This window comes from Sander lucioperca, chromosome 9 (assembly GCF_008315115.2).
Source record: "Sander lucioperca isolate FBNREF2018 chromosome 9, SLUC_FBN_1.2, whole genome shotgun sequence".
NCBI classification, from domain to species: Eukaryota; Metazoa; Chordata; class Actinopteri; order Perciformes; family Percidae; genus Sander; species Sander lucioperca.
In genome coordinates this window covers 14,316,757-14,331,347 of record NC_050181.1, presented here as the reverse complement: position 1 = coordinate 14,331,347, position 14,591 = coordinate 14,316,757, and the positions used below count along the sequence as shown (strand labels likewise).

Below are 14,591 nucleotides of genomic sequence, written 5' to 3'. Positions count from 1 at the left end.
GGGACCCATTTTCAATGTTTGCTTAAAGAAAAATTATGCTATTTATTATTTCTTCAAACTCAAACTCATTGGCCTTGGCTCATTTTCTGTGAATAACATAAAAAATTAAAGCTGCAAGCAGCGATGGACGGGCCCTCGCTCCTCTGCGCGTGTCGGGGTCACTGGCGGTCGCAGCTCCTTACGACCGTGCAAATCGTCACCAATGAAAAGGGAACTCCCTGCTGCGTTCAATGATACCTCACACAAGACTCTACCTTAGATGGGTCAGCATTTATGAAAGGGGGCGTGGCTTGAACAAAGGGGGCGGGCCAAACCATCACCAATGAAGAAGTAACTCTCTGCTGAGTTCATTGATACCTCACACAATGGTCAACCTTAAATCGTTCAAATGTTATGAAAGGGGGCGTGGCTTAAGCATAGGGGGCGGGCCAAACCATCACCAATGAAGAAGCAACTCTCTGCTGAGTTCAATGACACCTCACACAAGACCCTAACTTAAACGGTTCAAATATTATGAAAGGGGGCATGGCTTAAGCATAGGGGGGGGAATAATAATAATTCCTTCAGTTTCAATAGGGCCTTCGCCGCTGTCGGCGCTCGGGCCCTAATAACTTATTTTCAATGACTGCACATGGTACCCCCCCCCCACACACACACACACACACACACACACACACACACACATAACTATTACATATGAAGTGTTCGGGTCTCCTGGACCAGAGTATCTTCAAATGTAGGTGCCATAAAACCATGTTGTCTTTCTGCACCTGCTATTCCCACACAAAGTTACAAAATTGTTACATTTCCAGCACTTTCACCTGTTTTGATTAACGTCTAAGAAATAAGCACCAATAATGATCAAAAATCTTGTTTCTATTTTTTTTTTTTTACCTTTTTTATAATTGAATTTCCTTATTTTCTCACAAAAAACGAAAATGATCACATGATCATAAATGTGATCTCACAGGGGTAAATGGCAAATATGAACCATACATTATGTATATATCATTGGTCATTGAGCTAAAGTAAACATCTATTAAGTATTTTTACATAAATTGTTATGGCTGTATTGATTTAAAAGCCAAATAATGTGGTGGGTCCACCAGACCCGGGAACATTGGCTGTGTAACAAAAAATATAAACACCACACAAGGGTTAAACACCAATACACATCCAGAGCAACAGGTGTAAAAGCTTTTTTTTTTTTTTTTAAATGTGTTACCCATGCCTAATTTCTAAATCACTTACTGGTAACTGCAGTTGTTGGTATATCTGTGGGTGTAGTAGTGTCAAGTGTTGAATCTAGAACAATAAAAACATTTACTTAATTTGTTTTGTGGCACAGCTTCTAGAAATTCTGTATTGACCCGACTATAAGACGTTTTTTCCCCCTATAAATAGGTTGTCCTATATTTTTTTGATCTAGACTTTTAAACACCAATACACATCCAGAGCAACAGGTGGCGCCAAATAGCAGTAACCTCAATGTCTGGAGCCGTCAATCAAAACTCACAACAACACTTCTTGAGGCCGTATGGATTGTGCAATAATAATATTATCATGGTGTTCTGTTTATGTGGCCTGTGGCTGTCACTGATTTGCACTTTGCACTTTGTTTACATGTGGATGGTTTTTGTTTTTTCTCTATTTATTTAGTCTGTTTTTATTGTTCCTATTCATGAAATTTCTGTCTTATTGTTCTATTTATTGATTTTAATTTTTTGTTATGCTAACTTTAAGATGATGGTGATAAACGCAGCAGAGTCATCAAACAACTGCTAAGCAGCAAATAAATATGTTGTCACAGAATGTTATGAATGAAGATGGAGAGCCCAATAAGACCTTCTTTGGTGTTTCTTAATATGTTGTATTATTTTCTAACAAAAAATATTTTTTTATTAAAAAAAGATTTGGTCATCATGAAGTCTTTTTCCAAAAGATGAGTCTTGAAATAAAGGAGGAGGGGGGGTGGGGGTGTTGCAGCAATAGGTGTCTGTAAAGATGACTTGTTATTACTTGTTATATGCTAAAAATACTTAATGTTACATTAAGTGTGATTCGAAAAATTGTGACATTTTTAATCCAAAGTTAGCATTGTTTCAGATGTTTGTGTTATACATTTTCACATTAACCTGGGCAACATAACTTGTCATAAACATGTCATAGCAGGCCTAATGATCAAACTTAAAGAACCTATTGAATTGTATGTGTTAAAATTACAATAAACTGTCATAAGTGGTTGTTTTTTTTAAATTGGCTGTCATGCGACCATTTCAATTGTCATGAATATTTTCCTTAACCTAAAGTCAAGTGAAACAATTTGGACTTGTCATAAAGATGTCATAAAGTTTGATTTCACTAGTAAATGCTTTTATAACTGTGTCATGAATAATTCCCTTGACCTCAGATCAAGTACTGCACTTTATACTATAACAATTATTTCTAAGCACTTAGAGAGAGGTAAAATTTGATAAACAACAATTAGTTATGGAATGTTACGCCATCTTTTGAAAAACGTACTGGTAACTGCAGATGTTGGTGATGATGTGGGTGTTGTGGTGTTTGGATGTGTGGTAGCAATAGGTGTTGAATCTGAAAAGAACGTTTTATAATGAACAAACGGTCATCAAGTATGACAATATGAAAGGCATGGTCACATCCAAATGGAACGGTCATTTTGTTACCATATGTTATTGCTTGCAATACAAACCAAATCTATTCTAACCCAAATTACTTTCGATAAAGTTTTACTACATATTCTATGGACAAGTACGTCACATAACTATTTCTAAGCTCTTACTTGTTACAGTTGTTTGTGTTGTGGTAACTGCTGTCACACCTGTTGTAGCAACTGTTGTTGAGTCTGAAAAGATAAGTTCACTGTCATAATTACGTATGTTAAGCTGAAGGTAGAACTGACAAGTCAATTAAGACAATAGCTGCCTTGTTATAGGAAGGGGTCAGTGTATCTTTTGGTCATTCGATGTTCATTTCATAAACAGGTGTTAAAAAACAAAAAAAGATTGGTTATTTGATTTTTGTTTTAAAATACAATATTTGAAATTGAAATACGAAGCGTTTTTTCCTTTTCATGGTCATATATAACAAAAAAATACAAAAATATAACAAAAAATAAAATCACTCAAAAATAGAAACGAAAAAAGGACTGTTTTTTCATATTCAGAGACTGGATGTTGTCATTTCCAATGCAACAGCACCATCTGAACACCCACAATTCAAAATCAATTTTTGGCGTTTTGGCGATTTATCTATATCATACAATAACACAAACTAAATAACAGAGAAAGCACGAGACCATCAACTCCTGTGTTCTGCGCGGTATAATTAATGTTTTTGTAGTACTTGTTATTGGTGTTGCAGCTGTTGTAGTTTTTCCATCTACTACAACAGGTGTAAAATATGAAGAGAAATGGTTGCAATTTAGTTAGTTAAATTAGAAAATGTCGTCATGACAAAAGTTGATTTAGAAATTGTGGGTGTTGTAGTGTTCAGATTTGTTGTAAGCAAATGGTGTTGAGACTGCAAAGTCTCAATTGTATCATTATTTTACATCATATGATCATCTGTTACTGCTGACAATAAAAACCCAACTATATTAAATACTGTAAACCTTCACATTTTTCAGATAAAACTCTTTGACATGTCAATAAAGTCCAACCAACGACCTAATTTAAAATTGACAAAAATAAAGTTGTTTTTTAGTACTTACTTGTCACAAATGTTGGTGGTGTTTCAACTGTGGTAGTGTTCAAATCTGTTGTACCATTTTGTGTTGAATCTGAAAAAAAATAATAATTCAAAATTATAATATAGTATTCATCATTTAAAAATGTATAACTTTTTTTTTTTTTTTTTTTTTTTAAATGTGTTACCCATGCCTAATTTCTAAATCACTTACTGGTAACTGCAGTTGTTGGTATATCTGTGGGTGTAGTAGTGTCAAGTGTTGAATCTAGAACAATAAAAACATTTACTTAATTTGTTTTGTGGCACAGCTTCTAGAAATTCTGTATTGACCCGACTATAAGACGTTTTTTCCCCCTATAAATAGGTTGTCCTATATTTTTTTGATCTAGACTTTTAAACACCAATACACATCCAGAGCAACAGGTGGCGCCAAATAGCAGTAACCTCAATGTCTGGAGCCGTCAATCAAAACTCACAACAACACTTCTTGAGGCCGTATGGATTGTGCAATAATAATATTATCATGGTGTTCTGTTTATGTGGCCTGTGGCTGTCACTGATTTGCACTTTGCACTTTGTTTACATGTGGATGGTTTTTGTTTTTTCTCTATTTATTTAGTCTGTTTTTATTGTTCCTATTCATGAAATTTCTGTCTTATTGTTCTATTTATTGATTTTAATTTTTTGTTATGCTAACTTTAAGATGATGGTGATAAACGCAGCAGAGTCATCAAACAACTGCTAAGCAGCAAATAAATATGTTGTCACAGAATGTTATGAATGAAGATGGAGAGCCCAATAAGACCTTCTTTGGTGTTTCTTAATATGTTGTATTATTTTCTAACAAAAAATATTTTTTTATTAAAAAAAGATTTGGTCATCATGAAGTCTTTTTCCAAAAGATGAGTCTTGAAATAAAGGAGGAGGGGGGGTGGGGGTGTTGCAGCAATAGGTGTCTGTAAAGATGACTTGTTATTACTTGTTATATGCTAAAAATACTTAATGTTACATTAAGTGTGATTCGAAAAATTGTGACATTTTTAATCCAAAGTTAGCATTGTTTCAGATGTTTGTGTTATACATTTTCACATTAACCTGGGCAACATAACTTGTCATAAACATGTCATAGCAGGCCTAATGATCAAACTTAAAGAACCTATTGAATTGTATGTGTTAAAATTACAATAAACTGTCATAAGTGGTTGTTTTTTTTAAATTGGCTGTCATGCGACCATTTCAATTGTCATGAATATTTTCCTTAAACTAAAGTCAAGTGAAACAATTTGGACTTGTCATAAAGATGTCATAAAGTTTGATTTCACTAGTAAATGCTTTTATAACTGTGTCATGAATAATTCCCTTGACATCAGATCAAGTACTGCACTTTATACTATAACAATTATTTCTAAGCACTTAGAGAGAGGTCAAATTTGATAAACAACAACTAGTTATGGAATGTTACGCCATCTTTTGAAAAACGTACTGGTAACTGCAGATGTTGGTGATGATGTGGGTGTTGTGGTGTTTGGATGTGTTGTAGCAATAGGTGTTGAATCTGAAAAGAACGTTTTATAATGAACAAACGGTCATCAAGTATGACAATATGAAAGGCATGGTCACATCCAAATGGAACGGTCATTTTGTTACCATATGTTATTGCTTGCAATACAAACCAAATCTATTCTAACCCAAATTACTTTCGATAAAGTTTTACTACATATTCTATGGACAAGTACGTCACATAACTATTTCTAAGCTCTTACTTGTTACAGTTGTTTGTGTTGTGGTAACTGCTGTCACACCTGTTGTAGCAACTGTTGTTGAGTCTGAAAAGATAAGTTCACTGTCATAATTACGTATGTTAAGCTGAAGGTAGACCTGACAAGTCAATTAAGACAATAGCTGCCTTGTTATAGGAAGGGGTCAGTGTATCTTTTGTTCATTCGATGTTCATTTCATAAACAGGTGTTAAAAAACAAAAAACGATTGGTTATTTGATTTTTGTTTTAAAATACAATATTTGAAATTGAAATACGAAGCGTTTTTTCCTTTTCATGGTCATATATAACAAAAAAATACAAAAATATAACAAAAAATAAAATCACTCAAAAATAGAAACGAAAAAAGGACTGTTTTTTCATATTCAGAGACTGGATGTTGTCATTTCCAATGCAACAGCACCATCTGAACACCCACAATTCAAAATCAATTTTTGGCGTTTTGGCGATTTATCTATATCATACAATAACACAAACTAAATAACAGAGAAAGCACGAGACCATCAACTCCTGTGTTCTGCGCGGTATAATTAATGTTTTTGTAGTACTTGTTATTGGTGTTGCAGCTGTTGTAGTTTTTCCATCTACTACAACAGGTGTAAAATATGAAGAGAAATGGTTGCAATTTAGTTAGTTAAATTAGAAAATGTCGTCATGACAAAAGTTGATTTAGAAATTGTGGGTGTTGTAGTGTTCAGATTTGTTGTAAGCAAATGGTGTTGAGACTGCAAAGTCTCAATTGTATCATTATTTTACATCATATGATCATCTGTTACTGCTGACAATAAAAACCCAACTATATTAAGTACTGTAAACCTTCACATTTTTCAGATAAAACTCGTTGACATTTCAATAAAGTCCAACCAATGACCTAATTTAAAATTGACAAAAATAAAGTTGTTTTTTAGTACTTACTTGTCACAAATGTTGGTGGTGTTTCAACTGTGGTAGTGTTCAAATCTGTTGTACCATTTTGTGTTGAATCTGAAAAAAAAATAATAATTCAAAATTATAATATAGTATTCATCATTTAAAAATGTATAACTTTTTTTTTTTTTTTTTTTTTTTTTTTAAATGTGTTACCCATGCCTAATTTCTAAATCACTTACTGGTAACTGCAGTTGTTGGTATATCTGTGGGTGTAGTAGTGTCAAGTGTTGAATCTAGAACAATAAAAACATTTACTTAATTTGTTTTGTGGCACAGCTTCTAGAAATTCTGTATTGACCCGACTATAAGACGTTTTTTCCCCCTATAAATAGGTTGTCCTATATTTTTTTGATCTAGACTTTTAAACACCAATACACATCCAGAGCAACAGGTGGCGCCAAATAGCAGTAACCTCAATGTCTGGAGCCGTCAATCAAAACTCACAACAACACTTCTTGAGGCCGTATGGATTGTGCAATAATAATATTATCATGGTGTTCTGTTTATGTGGCCTGTGGCTGTCACTGATTTGCACTTTGCACTTTGTTTACATGTGGATGGTTTTTGTTTTTTCTCTATTTATTTAGTCTGTTTTTATTGTTCCTATTCATGAAATTTCTGTCTTATTGTTCTATTTATTGATTTTAATTTTTTGTTATGCTAACTTTAAGATGATGGTGATAAACGCAGCAGAGTCATCAAACAACTGCTAAGCAGCAAATAAATATGTTGTCACAGAATGTTATGAATGAAGATGGAGAGCCCAATAAGACCTTCTTTGGTGTTTCTTAAAGCACCCATATTATGCTCATTTTCAGGTTCATACTTGTATTTTAAGGTTGTACCAGAATAGGTTTACATGGTTTAATTTTCAAAAAACACCATATTTTTGTTGTACTGCAGTGCTCTCTCTCACTGCTGCAGATCCTCTTTTCAGCTGGTCTCTGTTTTAGCTACAGAGTGAGACCTTGTTTCTTCTTCTTCTTCTGTACTATCTTTGATTGCACTGCACATGCTCAGTAGCTCAGATGTAGATCATGTCAGCTAGCTAGCTCCATAGACAGTAAAAGAAAGGCTGTTTCTACAACTTCGGTCAGTTACAAGGCAGGATTAGCTGGGAGACTTCTAAATGAGGGCGCACATGGAAGTAGTTCTTTTGTAGATTATGGTGAACTTGTGTGTGTTGTAGAAGTGCTTTGCTAGGTAGCATGCTAGCGTTAGCATTAGCGTTAGCATGCTAACGCTAATGCTAACGCTAACGCTACGAGCTAATGGTTGCGTTTAGCCTGCTTGTTTCGGCTTGTGACGTCACAAGCCCTGCCGATTTTGAACAGCTCACCCAGAGACTGAAGGCAGGACACATTCAGAAACTGTATCTCACTCTAAACAGCATGGATGGATTTTTTTCAAAGTTTGTATGTGTGTGGAAGCACCAGAGACACAACATAACAACCCAAATCCCAGAAAAAGTGATTTTTTCATAATATGGGCACTTTAATATGTTGTATTATTTTCTAACAAAAAATATTTTTTTATTAAAAAAAGATTTGGTCATCATGAAGTCTTTTTCCAAAAGATGAGTCTTGAAATAAAGGAGGAGGGGGGGTGGGGGTGTTGCAGCAATAGGTGTCTGTAAAGATGACTTGTTATTACTTGTTATATGCTAAAAATACTTAATGTTACATTAAGTGTGATTCGAAAAATTGTGACATTTTTAATCCAAAGTTAGCATTGTTTCAGATGTTTGTGTTATACATTTTCACATTAACCTGGGCAACATAACTTGTCATAAACATGTCATAGCAGGCCTAATGATCAAACTTAAAGAACCTATTGAATTGTATGTGTTAAAATTACAATAAACTGTCATAAGTGGTTGTTTTTTTTAAATTGGCTGTCATGCGACCATTTCAATTGTCATGAATATTTTCCTTAAACTAAAGTCAAGTGAAACAATTTGGACTTGTCATAAAGATGTCATAAAGTTTGATTTCACTAGTAAATGCTTTTATAACTGTGTCATGAATAATTCCCTTGACATCAGATCAAGTACTGCACTTTATACTATAACAATTATTTCTAAGCACTTAGAGAGAGGTCAAATTTGATAAACAACAACTAGTTATGGAATGTTACGCCATCTTTTGAAAAACGTACTGGTAACTGCAGATGTTGGTGATGATGTGGGTGTTGTGGTGTTTGGATGTGTTGTAGCAATAGGTGTTGAATCTGAAAAGAACGTTTTATAATGAACAAACGGTCATCAAGTATGACAATATGAAAGGCATGGTCACATCCAAATGGAACGGTCATTTTGTTACCATATGTTATTGCTTGCAATACAAACCAAATCTATTCTAACCCAAATTACTTTCGATAAAGTTTTACTACATATTCTATGGACAAGTACGTCACATAACTATTTCTAAGCTCTTACTTGTTACAGTTGTTTGTGTTGTGGTAACTGCTGTCACACCTGTTGTAGCAACTGTTGTTGAGTCTGAAAAGATAAGTTCACTGTCATAATTACGTATGTTAAGCTGAAGGTAGACCTGACAAGTCAATTAAGACAATAGCTGCCTTGTTATAGGAAGGGGTCAGTGTATCTTTTGTTCATTCGATGTTCATTTCATAAACAGGTGTTAAAAAACAAAAAACGATTGGTTATTTGATTTTTGTTTTAAAATACAATATTTGAAATTGAAATACGAAGCGTTTTTTCCTTTTCATGGTCATATATAACAAAAAAATACAAAAATATAACAAAAAATAAAATCACTCAAAAATAGAAACGAAAAAAGGACTGTTTTTTCATATTCAGAGACTGGATGTTGTCATTTCCAATGCAACAGCACCATCTGAACACCCACAATTCAAAATCAATTTTTGGCGTTTTGGCGATTTATCTATATCATACAATAACACAAACTAAATAACAGAGAAAGCACGAGACCATCAACTCCTGTGTTCTGCGCGGTATAATTAATGTTTTTGTAGTACTTGTTATTGGTGTTGCAGCTGTTGTAGTTTTTCCATCTACTACAACAGGTGTAAAATATGAAGAGAAATGGTTGCAATTTAGTTAGTTAAATTAGAAAATGTCGTCATGACAAAAGTTGATTTAGAAATTGTGGGTGTTGTAGTGTTCAGATTTGTTGTAAGCAAATGGTGTTGAGACTGCAAAGTCTCAATTGTATCATTATTTTACATCATATGATCATCTGTTACTGCTGACAATAAAAACCCAACTATATTAAGTACTGTAAACCTTCACATTTTTCAGATAAAACTCGTTGACATTTCAATAAAGTCCAACCAATGACCTAATTTAAAATTGACAAAAATAAAGTTGTTTTTTAGTACTTACTTGTCACAAATGTTGGTGGTGTTTCAACTGTGGTAGTGTTCAAATCTGTTGTACTATTTTGTGTTGAATCTGAAAAAAAAATAATAATTCAAAATTATAATATAGTATTCATCATTTAAAAATGTATAACTTTTTTTTTTTTTGTTAAATGTGTTACCCATGCCTAATTTCTAAATCACTTACTGGTAACTGCAGTTGTTGGTATATCTGTGGGTGTAGTAGTGTCAAGTGTTGAATCTAGAACAAAAAAAACATTTACTTAATTTGTTTTGTGGCACAGCTTCTAGAAATTCTGTATTGACCCGACTATAAGACGTTTTATCCCCCTATAAATAGGTTGTCCTATATTTTTTTGATCTAGACTTTTAAACACCAATACACATCCAGAGCAACAGGTGGCGCCAAATAGCAGTAACCTCAATGTCTGGAGCCGTCAATCAAAACTCACAACAACACTTCTTGAGGCCGTATGGATTGTGCAATAATAATATTATCATGGTGTTCTGTTTATGTGGCCTGTGGCTGTCACTGATTTGCACCTTGCACTTTGTTTACATGTGGATGGTTTTTGTTTTTTCTCTATTTATTTAGTCTGTTTTTATTGTTCCTATTCATGAAATTTCTGACTTATTGTTCTATTTATTGATTTTAATTTTTTGTTATGCTAACTTTAAGATGATGGTGATAAACGCAGCAGAGTCATCAAACAACTGCCAAGCAGCAAATAAATATGTTGTCACAGAATGTTATGAATGAAGATGGAGAGCCCAATTAGACCCTCTTTGGTGTTTCTTAATATGTTGTATTATTTTCTAACAAGAAATATTTTTTATTAAAAAAAGATTTGGTCATCATGAAGTCTTTTTCCAAAAGATGAGTCTTGAAATAAAGGAGGGGTGTTGCAGCAATAGGTGTCTGTAAAGATGACTTGTTATTACTTCTTATATGCTAAAAATACCTAATGTTACATTAAGTGTGATTCGAAAAATTGTGACATTTTTAATCCAAAGTTAGCATTGTTTCAGATGTTTGTGTTATACATTTTCACATTAACCTGGGCAACATAACTTGTCATAAACATGTCATAGCAGGCCTAATGATCAAACTTAAAGAAACTATTGAATTGTATGTGTTAAAATTACAATAAACTGTCATAAGTGGTTGTTTTTTTTAAATTGGCTGTCATGAGACCATTTCAATTGTCATGAATATTTTCCTTAACCTAAAGTCAAGTGAAACAATTTGGACTTGTCATAAAGATGTCATAAAGTTTGATTTCACTAGTAAATGCTTTTATAACTGTGTCATGAATAATTCCCTTGACATCAGATCAAGTACTGCACTTTATACTATAACAATTATTTCTAAGCACTTAGAGAGAGGTAAATTTTGATAAACAACAACTAGTTATGGAATGTTACGCCATCTTTTGAAAACCGTACTGGTAACTGCAGATGTTGGTGATGATGTGGGTGTTGTGGTGTTTGGATGTGTTGTAGCAATAGGTGTTGAATCTGAAAAGAACGTTTTATGATGAACCAACGGTCATCAAGTATGACAATATGAAAGGCATGGTCACATCCAAATGGAACGGTCATTTTGTTACCATATGTTATTGCTTGCAATACAAACCAAATCTATTCTAACCCAAATTACTTTCGATAAAGTTTTACTACATATTCTATGGACAAGTACGTCACATAACTATTTCTAAGCTCTTACTTGTTACAGTTGTTTGTGTTGTGGTAACTGCTGTCACACCTGTTGTAGCAACTGTTGTTGAGTCTGAAAAGATAAGTTCACTGTCATAATTACGTATGTTAAGCTGAAGGTAGACCTGACAAGTCAATTAAGACAATAGCTGCCTTGTTATAGGAAGGGGTCAGTGTATCTTTTGGTCATTCGATGTTCATTTCATAAACAGGTGTTAAAAAACAAAAAACGATTGGTTATTTGATTTTTGTTTTAAAATACAAAATTTGAAATTGAAATACGAGGCATTTTTTCCTTTTCATGGTCATATATAACAAAAAAATACAAAAATATAACAAAAAATAAAATCACTCAAAAATAGACACGAAAAAAGGACTGTTTTTTCATATTCAGAGACTGGATGTTGTCATTTCCAATGCAACAGCACCATCTGAACACCCACAATTCAAAATCAATTTTTGGCGTTTTGGCGATTTATCTATATCATACAATAACACAAACTAAATAACAGAGAAAGCACGAGACCATCAACTCCTGTGTTCTGCGCGGTATAATTAGTGTTTTTGTAGTACTTGTTATTGGTGTTGCAGCTGTTGTAGTTTTTCCATCTGTTACAACAGGTGTAAAATATGAAGAGAAATGGTTGCAATTTAGTTAGTTAAATTAGAAAATGTCGTCATGACAAAAGTTGATTTAGAAATTGTGGGTGTTGTAGTGTTCAGATTTGTTGTAAGCAAATGGTGTTGAGACTGCAAAGTCTCAATTGTATCATTATTTTACATCATATGATCATCTGTTACTGCTGACAATAAAAACCCAACTATATTAAGTACTGTAAACCTTCACATTTTTCAGATAAAACTCTTTGACATTTCAATAAAGTCCAACCAATGACCTAATTTAAAATTGACAAAAATAAAGTTGTTTTTTAGTACTTACTTGTCACAAATGTTGGTGGTGTTTCAACTGTGGTAGTGTTCAAATCTGTTGTACCATTTTGTGTTGAATCTGAAAAAAAAATAATAATTCAAAATTATAATATAGTATTCATCATTTGAAAATGTATAACTTTTTTTTTTTTTGTTAAATGTGTTACCCATGCCTAATTTCTAAATCACTTACTGGTAACTGCAGTTGTTGGTATATCTGTGGGTGTAGTAGTGTCAAGTGTTGAATCTAGAACAATAAAAACATTTACTTAATTTGTTTTGTGGCACAGCTTCTAGAAATTCTGTATTGACCCGACTATAAGACGTTTTTTCCCCCTATAAATAGGTTGTCCTATATTTTTTTGATCTAGACTTTTAAACACCAATACACATCCAGAGCAACAGGTGGCGCCAAATAGCAGTAACCTCAATGTCTGGAGCCGTCAATCAAAACTCACAACAACACTTCTTGAGGCCGTATGGATTGTGCAATAATAATATTATCATGGTGTTCTGTTTATGTGGCCTGTGGCTGTCACTGATTTGCACTTTGCACTTTGTTTACATGTGGATGGTTTTTGCTCTATTTATTTAGTCTGTTTTTATTGTTCCTATTCATGAAATTTCTGTCTTATTGTTCTATTTATTGATTTAAATTTTTTGTCATGCTAACTTTAAGATGATGGTGATAAACGCAGCAGTGTCATCAAACAACTGCAAAGCAGCAAATAAATATGTTGTCACAGAATGTTATGAATGAAGATGGAGAGCCCAATAAGACCTTCTTTGGTGTTTCTTAATATGTTGTATTATTTTCTAACAAAAAATATTTTTTTATTAAAAAAAGATTTGGTCATCATGAAGTCTTTTTCCAACAGATGAGTCTTGAAATAAAGGAGGAGGGGGGTGTTGCAGCAATAGGTGTCTGTAAAGATGACTTGTTATTACTTGTTATATGCTAAAAATACTTAATGTTACATTAAGTGTGATTCGAAAAATTGTGACATTTTTTATCCAAAGTTAGCATTGTTTCAGATGTTTGTGTTATACATTTTCACATTAACCTGGGCAACATAACTTGTCATAAACATGTCATAGCAGGCCTAATGATCAAACTTAAAGAAACTACTGAATTGTATGTGTTAAAATTACAATAAACTGTCATAAGTGGTTGTTTTTTTTAAATTGGCTGTCATGAGACCATTTCAATTGTCATGAATATTTTCCTTAACCTAAATTCAAGTGAAACAATTTGGACTTGTCATAAAGATGTCATAAAGTTTGATTTCACTAGTAAATGCTTTTATAACTGTGTCATGAATAATTCCCTTGACATCAGATCAAGTACTGCACTTTATACTATAACAATTATTTCTAAGCACTTAGAGAGAGGTAAAATTTGATAAACAACAACTAGTTATGGAATGTTACGCCATCTTTTGAAAAACGTACTGGTAACTGCAGATGTTGGTGATGATGTGGGTGTTGTGGTGTTTGGATGTGTTGTAGCAATAGGTGTTGAATCTGAAAAGAACGTTTTATAATGAACAAACGGTCATCAAGTATGACAATATGAAAGGCATGGTCACATCCAAATGGAACGGTCATTTTGTTACCATATGTTATTGCTTGCAATACAAACCAAATCTATTCTAACCCAAATTACTTTCGATAAAGTTTTACTACATATTCTATGGACAAGTACGTCACATAACTATTTCTAAGCTCTTACTTGTTACAGTTGTTTGTGTTGTGGTAACTGCTGTCACACCTGTTGTAGCAACTGTTGTTGAGTCTGAAAAGATAAGTTCACTGTCATAATTACGTATGTTAAGCTGAAGGTAGACCTGACAAGTCAATTAAGACAATAGCTGCCTTGTTATAGGAAGGGGTCAGTGTATCTTTTGGTCATTCAATGTTCATTTCATAAACAGGTGTTAAAAAACAAAAAACGATTGGTTATTTGATTTTTGTTTTAAAATACAATATTTGAAATTGAAATACGAGGCGTTTTTTCCTTTTCATGGTCATATATAACAAAAAAATACAAAAATATAACAAAAAATAAAATCACTCAAAAATAGAAACGAAAAAAGGACTGTTTTTTCATATTCAGAGACTGGATGTTGTCATTTCCAATGCAACAGCACTATCTGAACACCC

General features: G+C 33.2%; 1 protein-coding gene and 1 long non-coding RNA gene across 2 annotated transcripts in view; both read right to left on the bottom strand.

Annotated features, from left to right (window-relative positions):
* LOC116049941 (uncharacterized threonine-rich GPI-anchored glycoprotein PJ4664.02-like) overlaps positions 1 to 14,591 on the bottom strand; it is a 243,525-nt gene that overhangs the window by 168,196 nt on the left and 60,738 nt on the right. The window lies entirely within an intron of this gene.
* On the bottom strand, positions 2,844 to 5,488 carry LOC116049946. The gene is made up of 3 exons (XR_004898204.1): positions 5,475 to 5,488; positions 3,923 to 3,976; positions 2,844 to 2,866 (listed from the first exon to the last, which is right to left on the bottom strand). It is a non-coding gene; the product is annotated as an uncharacterized LOC116049946 (long non-coding RNA).